General features: G+C 40.4%; 1 non-coding gene across 1 annotated transcript; it reads left to right on the top strand.

The window, feature by feature from the left end:
* The first annotated feature begins 386 nt into the window (after window positions 1–386).
* On the top strand, window positions 387–513 carry LOC122691112. Its single transcript, XR_006340349.1, has one exon. It is a non-coding gene; the product is annotated as a small nucleolar RNA SNORA40 (small nucleolar RNA).
* The last annotated feature ends 15322 nt before the right edge of the window (window positions 514–15835 follow it).

The following is a 15835-nucleotide window of genomic DNA, read 5'->3' on the forward strand; positions in this document are numbered from 1 at the left end:
TTAAATTGATAACAACAGGAAGTGGAAGACATCTTAGTTTGTTTTTTTTAAGGCACTTGTGTCATCACTAGGTGTTCCTTCAGCATGGCCCTTCAGTGCCATTGAAAACTGCCAGGCCTAAGGTATTAGCAAATAATAAGAAAAAATAGAAATGGTTAAGTTATGAGAAATGAAAGAATAGATTTGGGAGTCAGATCTGAGTACAAACTACAGATCCTCCATTACTTGTTGTGTGACTTGGGAAAGTAACTCAACTTTTCTAAACCTTGGTTTTTACATTTATAAAATGGGCTTACTAAAATTTTCCTTCTCTGCTTATTGTGAAAAGCATAAAAGATTATATGAAAGATTAGGGAGCCTAGCATTTTATATAATAGTAACTCTTTAGCACTTGTGTTTGTTTTTGTTTAATTTGTGGACAAAGACTTACAGACAAGTGCGAAAGTAAGTCCTCTTTTGCAACCCACAACCCATTGTTCAGTATGAGTTTTGATACAGATAAGAAGGAACATGATCCATAAAATGGGTGTGTATTGATGAGCATAAAGATTGCTTCCAGGGCTATAAAGTTAAATAAGCTTTTAAATTAACAGCTGTATTGATCCTAGTACTCAGTTTTAATGTTGACATAAAACAAACAAAGATGGGCTCCTTTTTTTAGACTTTTATCTTCGGAATACAGTGTCTGGATTTTCCAAAGGTATTGTCATATCCCAATGATCTCTGTCAAGTTTTAGGGTGTGATAACTTAGGAATTAATATGATTTGAACTTGATAAGCTTTTAGAGAACTAGACATCCCATTTTCTGACCCTAAACAGGATCCTATAGTGTACTGCTTGAGGAAATTGGATCTTAAAGATTACAGATGGCAAACTTTGAAGTGCACTCCATTGAAGATCAAAGAGGCCCAACTAAAACAGCTGTGCTGTGGATTGAGCAGAACCTTTTGTAAGGGCTGCCTTGAAGATGACAACTTTGGAGGAACTATGGTGACTGGCAGTGGAAAGAATCAGGACGTGTGAAAATCCTTAAAAATTTATCGACTTAAATAACTTTGCCTATGTTATGAATAAAAAGAAACCTTTGTGCAGAAAGTCAGCATGTAAAAAACAAATAGTAACTCTTATTACAAATGAAATAAAGCCTACCTCGGCGATCAATGCAAAGAAATAGAGGAAAACAACAGAATGGGAAAGACTAGAGATCTCAAGAAAATTAGAGATACCAAGGGGATATTTCATGCAAAGATGGGCTCAATAAAGGAAAGAAATGGTAGGGACCTAACAGAAGAAGAAGATATTAAGAAGAGGTGGAAAGAATACACAGAAGAACTGTACAAAAAAGATCTTCATGACCCAGATAATCACAATGGTGTGATCACTCACCTAGAGCCAGACTTCGTGGAATGTGAAGTCAAGTGGGCCTTAGAAAGCATCACTACGAACAAAGCTAGTGGAGGTGATGGAATTGCAGTTGAGCTATTTCAAATCCTGAAAGATGATGCTGTGAAAGTGCTGCACTCAATATGCCAGCAAATTTGGAAAACTCAGCAGTGGCCACAGGACTGGAAAAGGTCCATTTTCATTCCAATCCCTAAGAAAGGCAATCCCAAAGAATGCTCAAACTACCGCACAATTACACTCATCTCACATGCTAGTAAAGTAATGCTCAAAATTCTCCAAGCCAGACTTCAGCAATACGTGAACCGAGAACTTCCAGATGTTAAAGCTGGTTTTAGAAAAGGCAGAGAAAACAGAGATCAAATTGCCAGTATCCGCTGGATCATCGCAAAAGCAAGAGAGTTCCAGAAAAACATCTATTTCTGCTTTATTGACTATGCCAAAGCCTTTGACTGTGTGGATCACAATAAACTGTAGAAAATTCTGAAAGAGATGGGAATACCAGACCACCTGACCTGCCTCTTGAGAAACCTGTATGCAGGTCAGGAAGCAACACTTAGAACTGGACATGGAACTACAGACAGATTCCAAATAGGAAAAGGGGTACGTCAAGGCTGTATGTTGTCACCCTGCTTATTTAACTTCTATGCAGGGTACATCATGAGAAACGCTGGGTTGGAAGAAGCACAAGCTGGAATTAAGATTGTCGGGAGAAATATCAATAACCTCAGATATGCAGATGACACCACCCTTATGGCAGAAAGTGAAGAGGAACTAAAAAGCGTTTTGATGAAAGTGAAAGAGGAGAGTGAAAAAGTTGGCTTAAAGCTCAACATTCAGAAAACTAAGATCACAGCATCTGGTCCCCATCACCTCATGGGAAATAGAAGGGGAGACAGTGGAAACAGTGTCAGACTTTACTTTTTTTGGGCTCCAAAATCACTACAGATGGTGACTGCAGCCATGAAATTAAAAGACGCTTACTCCTTGGAAGGAAAGTTATGACCAACCTAGATAGCATATTAAAAAGCAGAGACATTACTTTGCCAACAAAGGTCCATCTGGTCAAGGCTATGGTTTTTCCAGTGGTCATGTATGGATGTGAGAGTTGGGCTGTGAAGAAAGTTGAGCACTGAAAAATTGATGCTTTTGAACTGTGGTGTTGGAGACGACTCTTGGGAGTCCCTTGGACTGCAAGGAGATCCAACCAATCCATCCTGAAGGAGATCAGTCCTGGATGTTCATTGGAAGGACTGATGCTGAAGCAAAAACTCCAATACTTTGGCCACTTCATGCGAAGAGTTGACTCATTGGAAAAGACCCTGATTCTGGGAGGGATTGGGGCCAGGAGGAGAAGGGGATGGCAGAGGATGAGATGGCTGGATGGCATCACCGACTCGATTGACATGAGTTTGAGTAAACTCTGGGAGTTTGTGATGGACAGGGAGGCCTGGCGTGCTGAGATTCATGGGGTCTCAAAGAGTCGGACACAACTGAGCGACTGAACTGAACTGAACTGAGAGGAAAAGGAAAAAAATTCAGAAGCATTTAGCAAAAGGAAAAGATGAAAGAAAATGGTGCATTTGGTTTGGAGCAGGATTAGTTTGAAGTGAGTAAGTAGTTACTGAAGTGGGAGGAGACAGCAGGTTAAGGTTTTACAAGTTCAATTATAACAAGTTATGCTAGAGTGAGGTAGAAACCATTGTCATGGACTCAGTTGTGTCTACCTTCAAAGTACCAATATTGTTGACTCAAAAAAAAAAAAAAAAAAAAAAAGATGCACAACGTGAGATTTGCGAGTTAAGTTTTATTTGGGGCAAAATGAGGACTGCATCCCTGGAGATAGCATTTCAGATAGCTCTGAGAAATTACTCCACAAAAGGCAGGGGAGGTCAGTATATATGTGATTTTGGCGGTGGGAAAATACATACAGTCAAGCCCATATTTTTCCAGAAAATTTCTCCTAGTCTGATGTAGCCTTCTGCTGGTTATGAGAAACAGTCATCACTATGAAGGATTTTAGTGCTTTTCTAAATATCAGGAGATACAAGAATTGGGCTCGTAAAATCAGCTACTGAAAATTAACTATCTGAAGACCTGTCCTGCCAGTCCCCCTCTCCACCCCCAGCACAGAGTGACTCATTCCTTCTCTCCACCTTGAACTCCTTTCAGGGGACATTGAAAATCAGCAGCTGCTACCATCCAGTATCTCAGAATGTGACTGTATTTGGAGATCCGGCTTCTAATGAGTAATTAAGGTAACATGATGTCATAGGTTGTTGTTCAGTCACTAAATCATGTCCAATTCTTTGTGACCCCATGGACTGCAGCATGTCAGGCTTCCCTGTCCTTCACCATCTCCCACAGTTTGCTCAAACTCATGTCCATTGAGTCGGTGATGCCATCTAACCATGTCATCCTCTGCTGCCCCCTTCTCCTCTTGCCCTCAATCTTTCTCAGCATCAAGGTCTTTTCCGATGAGTCGGCTATTGTATTGGAGCTTCAGATTTGGCATCAGTCTTTCCAATGAATATTCAAGGTTAATTTCCTTTAGAATTGACTGGTTTGATCTCCTGCTGTCCAAGGGACTCTTAAGAGTCTTCTCCAGCACCACAGTTCAAAAGTATCAATTCTTTCGCACTCAGCCTTCTTTATGGTCCAACTCTCACATCCTTATATGACTACTGGAAAAGCCATAGCTTTACCTACATGGACCTTGACTGGCAAAGTGATGTCTCTGCTTTTTAATATGCTGTCTAGGTTTGTCATAGCTTTCCTTCCAAGGAACAAGCATCTTTTAATTTCATATGAGTGGTCCCTAATCCATTAGGATTGTGTCCCTATAAGAAGAGGAGATTAAGGTACAGACAGCACAAGAGATGGGTTATCATATGAGGACACAGGGAGAAGGCGGCCATTTGCAAGCCAAGGACAGGGGCCTCAGAATGGAACTAATCCTATGAACACCTGGACCTTGGAGTTTCAGCCTCTGGAAATGCAAGGAAATTAATTTCTATTCTTTAAGTCATCCATCCTGTGGTATTTGGTTCTGGCAACCATAACAAACTAATATAATCACAGAGCTTGCTTAATTTTTAAAAGGATCCCGTGAGAGATAGGGCTTCCCTGGTGACTTAGATGGTAAAGAATCTGCCTGTACTGCAGGAAACCTGTGTTCAATCCCTGGGTCCAGAAGATCCCCTGGAAAATAAAATGCAGCCTGGCAAGGTATAGTTCATGGGATTGCAAAGAGTCTGACACCACTGAGCAACTAACATTTTCACTTTTCATGAGAGATAACACATGTGAAAATATCTACTACAGTGCTTATTTTATAGGAAATGCTCCATAAATACTGATTGAATCTGTTAGTAAGCAGAATGTTCTAAAGGAAAGGTTGTATGTTGGTGTCAGGAGTAATGACACTTTATTCCCTGTTGTGTTGCTAACTAGCCTTAGGATCTTTATTTCCCTGGACCTCAGAACTTTCACCTGCAAAAAGAATGAAAGTGAAAGGGTTAGTTGCTCAGTCATGTCTGACTCTTTGTGATCTTATGGGCTGTAGCCCACCAGGCTCCTCTGTCTAAGGACTTCTCCAGGCAAGAATACTGGAGTGGGTAGCCATTCCCTTCTCCAGGGGATCTTCATGACCCAGGGATCAAACCTGGGTCTCCTGCACTGCAGGCAGATTCTTTACCATATGAGCTACCAGGGGAGTCCATAGAAAGAAGTTTAGAGCAAACAGGTTTTACTTTTCTGTAGAATTTTAGAATCAAATTGTTGGAAAATCCAGATTTCCTACATGTGTTACCAGTAGAGATGAAACTTGAAACAGATCTTCAGATTCTCATAGCAGTGTTCTTTCTTGCTATAAATTTTATGCAACCATGAAATGTACTTTTTAGACTTAGATGTTAGAGGGGGATACTCCTGCTTTTGTTTTTTAAGATTAAAAATTTTTCAATACCAGAAAGTTGCCATTGTGTTTGCTGTGGAAATCTTCTGATTTCAATAAATATGGTGTTGAAATATTCATTTACTGTGCTGCATTAAAGATTGCTTTCAAGAGGGCTAATTTAAATGAAATCAACATGCAGAAGAAGAAGTCACAAGTGTGTCTGCTTTTTGATTAAGAAATTTACTTCTGTAATTGCATAGCCAAAAGAAAGAAGGGAAAACCCACTGCTGTAACCTACTTCTGCCTTGGTCAGAAGCAGCTGTTTATATTTTGAATTGATGTTATCTTGGTGATAAGGCCTCAAGGTCCAACCATGTGCTATTGCAAGATAAATTAGTGACAACTGTCAGATTGTCCAAGAAAAAGTAATATTCAACTCCTCGATTTCATCATATAAAATAGTTTAGTGCTCTACAGTAATGTCAAAGTTTGTGTTTATTCCTAAGTGGTGACTGCAGCCATGAAATTAAAAGATGCTTACTCCTTGAAAGGAAAGTTATGACCAGCCTAGACAGCATATTAAAAAGGAGAGACGTTAGTTTGCCAACAAAGGTCCATCTAGTTAAGGCTATTATTTTTCCAGTAGTCATGTATAGGTATGAGAGTTGGACTATAAAGAAATCTGAGCACCGAAGAATTGATGCTTTTGACCTGTGGTGTTGGAGAAGACTCTTGAGAGTCCCTTGGACTGCAAGGAAACCCAGCAAGTCCTTCCTAAAGGAGATGTTGAAGCTGAAACTCCAATACTTTGACCACCTGATGCGAAGAGCTGACTCATGTGAAAAGACCCTGATGCTGGGAAAGATTGAGGGCAGGAGGAGAAGGGGACGACAGAGGATGAGATGGTTGGATGACATCACTGACTCAATGGACATGAGTTTGGGTAAACTCTGGGAGTTGGTGATGGACAGGGAGGTCTGGCATGCTGCGGTCCATGGGGTCGCAAAGAGTCGGACACAACTTAGCTACTGAACTGAACTGAAGTTGTATTAGTTGTTAACCTCTGGTTTTGAAACTTACAAAAGGTAAACCCTACATATACAGGGATGAAATTTACTCACTTGATCTTAAACTGGAAACACGAAATGATCTTACAGGCTTTATAACTTACTCTGCATTGTGTGAGTTTGATTAAGTTTGAACTGCATGTATTCAGGATGGCAAGAACCACAGGGCTCCTTGCTTTGATTATATTACTTTTTAAAAGTCAAAATAGGGAAGCGGGGGAGGCGGTCCTAAGATGGAGGAAGAATAGGATGGGGAGACCACTTTCTGCCCCACAAATTCATTGAAAGAACATTTGAACGCTGAGCAAATTCCACGAAACAACTTCTGAATGCTGACAGAGGACATCAGGCACCCAGAAAGGCAGCCCATTGTCTTAAAGGAGGTAGGGCAAAATATAAGATAAAAAGAGAGACAAAAGAGGTAGGGACAGAGATCCTTCCTTGGAAGGGAGTCTTAAAAGATAAGTTTCAAAACACCAGGAAACACTTTCACCAGTGGGTCTGTGGGGAATATTGGAATCTCAGAGGGCAACATAACTGGGAGGAAAAATAAATAAATAAATAATTGAAACCCACAGATTGCATGTCTAACAGCAACTCCCAGCACTTGCAGCCGCCACCAGCAAGTGGGGGCTGAACAGGGAGGTGCCAGCTGCATTACTTAGGGTAAGGACCAGGCCTGAATGCCCCGAGGGCAATCTGAGGGAACTAACTTGAGATAGCAACCTATACTTTGGGATAGCCAGAGAGAGAGAGAGACAGAGAGAGAGAGCTATCCTGTGATAAGCCCTAACTTGAGGCACTGCCAGGCCCACTCACAGAAAAAAGGACTGAGCGAATACCAGAAAAGAGCTAGCAGGCTACGGACTGACCCATCCCCTGCAGGAGACAAGCAGGCAGGGGGCAGCCAGAGCCAGAAAGGGGCAATTGCAGCCCCAGAGAGGCATCCGCTACCAAAGTGCAAACAGGTTCCATTGCTAATCAAGAGTTCTTGGGATTCTGGATGGTTGACATCCACTGGGATGGTCACAGCCAGAGATGAGCTCCCCAGAAGAGACACATGGCACACCTGAGAAGGTGTGACCGTTGTACACCCAGAAAACCGAGTGGCTGGGACGGGGGAAGCAATAAGATGCAGTGCCCACCTGGGAGTGACTGCGCTCACCAAGTATCTGGTCATCTAAATTGCTCGGACCTGGAAAGGGCACAAGACTCAGGCCCAACCAAGTCTGCACCTTTGTGCAGTACCTGATAACCTGAACCTGAGCGGCTTAGACCTGGGAAGTGCACACACCCCAGGGCCCACCTCAGACAGTTCCCAGCAGAGCAACCTAGAGCCTGAGAAGTGTAGACCATGAAAGCACACATATCCGCCGTGAGCGGGAGCAAATCCAGTATGGCTGAAACACTGCCAGCACTCCCCACACACGCCAGTGATATTTGGTTGCAGTGTTCCTTCCTCCCCACAGCACGACTGAACAAGTGAGCCTAAATAAGTGACCACCTTCGCCCCCTTGTGTCAGGGCAGAAATTAAACACTGAAGAGACCAGCAAACAAAAGAAGCTAAAATAAACAGAGGGAACCGCTTTGGAAGTGACAGATGCAACAGATTAAAACCCTGTAGTTAGCACCGACTACATTGGAAGGGGCCTATAGATCTTGAGAAGTATAAGCCGGATCAAGGAACTATCTGAAACTGAACTGAGCCCACACTGTCTGCAACAGCTCCAGAGAAATTCCTAGATATATTTTTACTATTGTCATTTTTTAAATTTATTTTTTTTAATTTTAAGTCCTTTATTACTCCTTTAATTTTCATTTTTATAATCTATTACCTTGCAAAAAAGGATGTTATTTTTAAAGCAAATTTCATATATATGTTTTATAATTTTTGTGACTGTTTTGTTCTTTTAATATTGGATTTTTTAGAATCTAACCCCTACTCTAGATTTTTCATCTTTGCTTTTTGGTATTTGTTATCAATTTTGTACCTTTAAGAACGCAATCTTAGTACCCATTTTTATTTGGGAGTGTGATTCCTGGCTTGACTGCTCTCTCCCCCTTTTTACTCTCCTTTTTCTCCACCAGGTCACCTCTATCTCCTTCCTCCCCCTTCTCTTCTCTACCTAATTCTGTGAATCTCTTTGTGTGTTCCAGGCTGTGGAGAACACTTAGGGAACTGATTACTGGCTGGATCTGCCTCTCTCCTTTTGATTCCCCCTTTTCTCCTCTTGGTCACTTCTGTCTCCTTCTTCCCTCTTCTCTTCTCTGTGTAACTCCGTGAACATCTCTGAGGGGTCCAGACTGTGGAGAGCACATAAGGAATTGATTACTGGCTAGGTTTCTCTCTCCACTTTTCATTCCCCCTCGTCTCCTTCTGTGGAAAATTCTGAGAGAGATGGGAATACCAGATAACCTGACCCACCTCTTGAGAAATCTATATGCAGGTAGGGAAGCAACAATTAGAACTGGACATGGACCAACAGACTGGTTCCAAATAGGAAAAGGAGTACATCAAGGCTGTATCTTGTCACCCTCCTTATTTAAATTATATGCAAAGTACATCATGAGAAACACTGGGCTGGAAGAAGCACAAACTGGAATCAAGATTGCCAGGAGAAATATGAATAACCTCAGATAAGCAGATGACACCACCCTTATGGCAGAAAGTGAAGAGGAACTAAAAAGCCTCTTGGTGAAAGTGAAAGAGGAGAGTGAAAAAGTTGGCTTAAGGTTCAACGTTCAGAAAACTAAGATTATCACATCCGGTCCCATCACTTCATGGCAAACAGATGGGGAAACAGTGGCTGACTATTTTTCTGGGCTCCAAAATCACTGCAGATGGTGATGGCAGCCATGAAATTAAAAGACGCTTACTTCTTGGAAGGAAAATTATGAACAACCTAGATAGAATATTAAAAAGCAGATACATTACTTTGCCAACAAAGGTCCATTTAGTCAAGGCTATGGTTTTTCCAGTGGTCATGTATGGATGTGAGAGTTGGAATGTGAAGAAAGTTGAGCACTGAAAAATTGATGCTTTTGAACTGTGGTGTTGGAGAAGACTCTTGAGAGTCCCTTGGACTACAAAGATATTCAACCAATCCATCCTAAAGGAGATCAGTCCTGGGTGTTCATCGGAAGGACTGATGCTGACGCTGAAACTCCAATACTTTGGCAACCGCATGTGAAGAGTTGACTCATTGGAAAAGACCCTGATGCTCGGAAGAATTGGGGGCAGGAAGACACGGGGATGACAGAGGATGAGACGTCTGGATGGCATCACTGACTCGATAGACATGAGTTTGAGAAAACTCTGGGAGTTGGTGATGGACAGGGAGGCCTCGCGTGCTGCGATTCATGGGGTCGCAAAGAGTCAGACACGACCGAGCGACTAAACTGAACTGAACTGAACATCTCCTTCTACTCACGTCTATCTCCCTCCTCTCTCTTCTCTTCTCCATGTAACTCTGTGAACCTCTCCGGGTGTCACTCACTGTGGAAAAACTTTTCATCATTAACCTAGATGTTTTATTATCAGTGCTGTATAAATGGACAAGTCTTGAGGCTACTGTAAGAAAAAGACTGAAATCCAGAGGCAGGAGGCTTAAGTTCAAAACCTGAGAACACCAGAGAACTCCTGACTCCAGGGAATATTAATCGAAAAGAGCTGACCCAAAAGCCTCCATACCTACACTGAAACCAAGCACCACCCAAGAGCCAACAAGTTCCAGAGCAAGACATACCATGCAAATTCTCCAGCAACACAGGAACATAGCCCTGAGCTTCAATATACAGGCAGCCCAAAGTCACACCAAACCCACTGACATCTCAAAACTCATCACTGGGCACTTCATTGCACTCCAGAGAGAAGAAATTGAGCTCCACCCACCAGAACACTGATGCAAGCTTCCCTAACCAGGGAACCCTGACAAGCCACCCATCCATCCCCAACCACAGTGAGGAACCTCCACAATAAGGAGGAACCACAATCTGTCAAAATATAAAAAGGCCACCCCAAACACAGAAATCTAAACAAGATGAAAAGGCATAGAAATACTCAGCAGGTAAAGGAACAGGATAAAAATGCCCACCAAACCAAACAAAAGAGGAAGAGATAGGGAATCTACCTGATAAAGAATTCAGAATAATGATAGTGAAAATGATCCAAAATCTTGAAAGCAAAATGGAGTTACAGATAAATAGCCTGGAGACAAGGATCAAGAAGATGCAAGAAATGTTTAACAAGGATCTAGAAGAAATAAAAAAGAGTCAATATATAATCAATAATGCAACAAATGACATCAAAAACACTCTGGAGGGAACCAATAATCAAGGCAGAATAACGGAGACAGAAGATAGGATAAGTGAGGTAGAAGATAGAATGGTAGAAATAAATAAAGCAAAGAGAAAAAAAGAAAAAAGAATTGAAAGAAATGAGGACAACCTCAGAGACATCTGGGACGATGTTAAACGCCCCAACATTCGAATCACAGTAGTCCCAGAAGAAGAAGACAAAAAAAAAAAAAAAAAAAAAGACCATGAGAAAATACTTCAGGAGATAATAGTTGAAAAATTCCCTAACATGGGGAAGGAAATAGTCACCCAAGTTCAAGAAACCCAGAGAGTCTGAAACAGGATAAACCCAAGGCAAAACACGCCAAGACACATATTAATCAAATTAACAAAGATCAAACACAAAGAACCAATATTAAAAGCAGCAAGGGATAAACATCAAATAACACACAAGGGGATTCCCATAAGGATAACAGCTGATCTATCAATAGAAACTCTTCAGGCCAGAAAGGAATGTCAGGACATACTTAAAGTAATGAAAGAGAATAATGTACAACCCAGATTACTGTACCCAGCAAGGATCTCATTCAGATATGAAGGAGAATTCAAAAGCTTTACAGAGAAGCAAAAGCTGAAAGAATTCAGCACAACCAAACCAGCTCTTCAACAAATGCTAAAGGATATTCTCTAGACAGGAAACACAGAGGGGTGTATAAACGCGAACCCAAAACAACAAAGTACATGGCAATGGGACCATACCTATTAATAATTACCTTAAATGTAAATGGGTTGAATGCCCCCACCAAAAGACAAAGACTGGCTGAATGGATACAAAAACAAGACCCCCTATATGTTGTCTACAAGAGACCCACCTCAAAACAAGGGATACATACAGACTGAAAGTGAAGGGCTAGAAAAAGATATTCCATGCAAATAGAGACCAAAAGAAAGCAGGAGTCGCAATACTCATATCAGATAATATAGACTTTAAAATAAAGGCTGTGAAAAGAGTCAAAGAAGGACACTACATAAGATCAAAGGATGAATCCAAGAAGAAGATATAATAATTATAAATATATATGCACCCAGCATAGGAGCACAGCATTATGTAAGGCAAATGCTAACAAGTATGAAAGGGGAAATTAACAATAACACAATAATAGTGGGAGACTTTAATACCCCACTCACACCCATGGATAGATCAACTAAACAGAAAATTAGCAAGGAAACACAAACTTTAAATGATACAATAGACCAGCTAGACCTAATTGATATCTATAGTACATTTCACTCCAAAACAATGAGTTTCAACTTTTTCTCAAGTGCACATGGAACTTTCTCCAGGAAAGATCACATCCTGGGCCCTAAATATAGCCTTGGTAAATTTAAAAAAAAATTGAAATCATTCCAAGCATCTTTTCTGACCACAATGCAGTAAGATTAGATGTCAGTGACAGGAGAAAATCTATTAAAAATTCCAACATATGGAGGCTGAACAACACACTGCTGAATAACCAACAAATCACAGAAGAAATAAAAAAGAAACAGAAATATGCATAGAAACGAATGAAAATGAAAACACAACAACCCAAAACCTATGGGACACTGTAAAAGCAGTGCGAAAGAGAAGGTGCATAGCAATACAGGCTTACCTCAAGAAATAAGAAAAAAGTCAAATAAATAACCTAACTCTACACCTAAAGCAACTAGAAAAGGAAGAAATGTTAGTAGAAGGAAAGAAATCTTAAAAAATATAGCAGAAATAAATGCAAAAGTAACAAATGAGACCATAGCAAAAATCAACAAAGCTAAAAGCTGATTCTTTGAGAAGATAAATAAAATTGACAAACCATTAGCCAGACTCATTAAGAAACAAAGGGAAAAGAATGGAATCAACAAAATTAGAAATGAAAATAGAGAACTCACAACAGACAACACAGAAATACAAAGGATCATAAGAGACTACTATCAGAAAATTATGCCAATAAAATGGACAACTTGGAAGGAATGGAAAATTCTTATAAATGTACAACTTTCCAAAACTGAACCAGGAAGAAATAGAAGATCTTAACAGACCCATCACAAGCCCAGAAATCGAAACTGTAATCAGAAATCTTCCAGAAAACAAAAGCCCACCAGACGGCTTCACAGCTGAATTCTACCAAAAATTTAGAGAAGAGCTAACACCTATCCTACTCAAACTCTTCCAGAAAATTGCAGAGGAAGGTAAACTTCCTAACTCATTCTATGAGACCACCATCACCCTAATACCAAAACCAGAAAAAGATGCCACAAAAAAAGAAAACTACAGGCCAATACCACTGATGAACATAGATGCAAAAATCCTTAACAAAATTCTAGCAAACGGAATCCAACAACATATTAAAAAGATCATACATCATGACCAAGTGGGCTTTATCCCAGGGATGCAAGGATTCTTCAATATCCACAAATCAATCAACATAATACACCACATTGACATATTAAAAGATAAAAACCCCATGATTATCTCAATAGATGCAGAAAAAGCCTTTGAAAAAATTCAACATCTATTTATGATAAAAACCCTCCAGAAAGCAGGAATAGAAGGGACATACCTCAACATAATAAAAGCTATATATGACAAACCCACAGCAAACATTATCCTCAATGGTGAAAAATTGAAAGCATTTCCCCTAAATTCAGGAACAAAACAAGGGCACCCACTCTCAGCACTACTATTCAACATAGTTTTGAAGTTTTGGCCAGACCCGTCAGAGCAGAAAAAGAAATAGAAGGAAGCTGGATTGGAAAAGAAGAAGTAAAACTCTCTCTGTTTGCAGATGACATGATCCTCTACATAGAAAACCCAAAAAATTCTACCAGAAAATTACTAGAGCTAATCAATGAATATAGTAAAGTTGCAGGATATAAAATTAACACACAGAAATCCCTTGCATTCCTATACACTAACAATGAGAAAACAGAAAGATAAATTAAGGAAATAATTCCATTTACCATTGCAACGAAAAGAATAAAATACTTAGGAATATATCTACCTAAAGAAACAAAAGGCCTATATATATAGAAGACTATAAAACACTGGTGAAAGAAATCAAAGAGGACCCAAGTAGATGGAAAAATATACTGTGTTCATGGATTGGAATAATCAATATTGTGAAAATGAGTATACTACCCAAAGCAATCTATAGATCCAATGCAATCCCTATCAAGCTACCAACGGTGTTTTCACAGAACTAGAACAAATAATTTCACAATTTGTATGGAAATACAAAAAACCTCGAATAGCGAAAGCAATCTTGAGAAAGAAGAATGGAACTGGAGGAATCAACCTGCCTGACTTCAGGCTCAACTACAAAGATACAGTCATCAAGACAATGTGGTACTGGCACAAAGACAGAAATATATATCAATGGAGCAAAATAGAAAGCCCAGAAATAAGTCCACGCACCTATGGACAACTTATCTTTGCCAAAGGAGGCAAGGATATACAATGGAAAAAAGACAACCTCTTGAACAAGTGGTGCTGGGAAAACTGGTCAACCACTTGTAAAAGAATGAAACTATAGGAGAAGGCAATAGCAACCCACTCCAGTACTCTTGCCTGGAGAACCCCATGGACGGAGGAGCCTGCTGGGCTGCAGTCCATGGGGTCGCTAAGAGTCGGACACGACTAAGCGGCTTCACTTTCATGCATCGGAGAAGGAAATGGCAACCCACTCTAGTGTTCTTGCCTGGAGACTCCCAGGGACAGGGGAGCCTGGTGGGCTGCCATCTATGGGGTCGCACAGAGTCAGACACGACTGAAGCGACTTAGCAGCAGCAGCAGCAGCAGCAGGGGGGCCCTCTTTCTGCCCCCTTCCGATGTCTGTGTCAGAAGCTGTCTCTCTCTCTTTCATACTTTAATAAATCTTTATCACACAAAAGCTTTGAGCCATCAAAAAAAAAAAAAAAAGAATGAAACTATAACACTTTCTAACACCATATACAAAAATAAACTCAAAATGGATTAAAGATCTAAATGTAAGACTAGAAACTATAAAACTCCTAGGGGAAAACATAGGCAAAACTCTGACATAAAGCACAGCAGGATCCTATATGACCCACCTCCCAGAGTAATGGAGATAAAAGCAAAAATAAGCAAATGGGACCTGATTAAACTTAAAAACTTTTGCACAATGAAGGAAACTATAAGCAAGGTGAAAAGACAGTTTTCAGAATGGGAGAAAATACTAGCAAATGAATCAACTGACAAAGAATCAATCTCAAAAATACACAAGCAACTCCTGCAGCTCAATTCCAGATAAATAAATGACCCAATAAAAAAATGGGCTAAAGAACTGAACAGACATTTCTCCAAAGAAGACATACAGATGGCTAACAAACACATGAAAAGATGCTCAACATCACTCATTATCAGAGAAATGCAAATCAAAACCACAATGAGGTACCATTTATGCCAGTCAGGATGGCTGCTATCCAAAAGTCTATAAGCAATAAATGCTGGAGAGGGTGTGGAGAAAAGGCAAATCTCCTATACTGTTGGTGGGAATGCAAACTAGAACAGCCACTATGAAGAACAGTGTGGAGATTCCTTAAAACACTGGAAATAGAACTCCCATATGACCTAGCAATCCCACTGAGGGCATACACACCAAAGAAGCCAGAATTGAAAGAGACACGCGTACACCAATGTTCATTGCAGCACTGTTTATAATAGCCAGGACATGGAAGCAACCTAGATGCCCATCAGCAGACCAATGGATAAGAAAGCTATGGTACATATACACAATGGAATATTACTCAGCCATTAAAAAGAATACATTTGAATCAGTTCTAATGAGATGGATGAAACTGCAGCCTGTTATACAGAGTGAAGTAAGCCAGAAAGAAAAACACCAATATAGTATACTAACACACATATATGGAATTTAGAAAGATGGTAACGTTAACCCTGTATGTGAGACAGCAAAAGAGACACAGATGTATAGAACAGTCTTTTGGACTCTGTGGGAAAAGGCGAGGGTGGAATGATTTGGCAGAATGGCATTGAAACATGTATATTATCACATGTGAAGCAGATCACCAGTCCAGGTTTGATGCATGTGATAGGGTGCTCGTGGTTGGTGCACTGGGATGACCCAGAGTGATGAGATGGGGAGGGCGGTGGG

This window comes from Cervus elaphus, chromosome X (genome assembly GCF_910594005.1).
Source record: "Cervus elaphus chromosome X, mCerEla1.1, whole genome shotgun sequence".
Taxonomy (NCBI): Eukaryota; Metazoa; Chordata; class Mammalia; order Artiodactyla; family Cervidae; genus Cervus; species Cervus elaphus.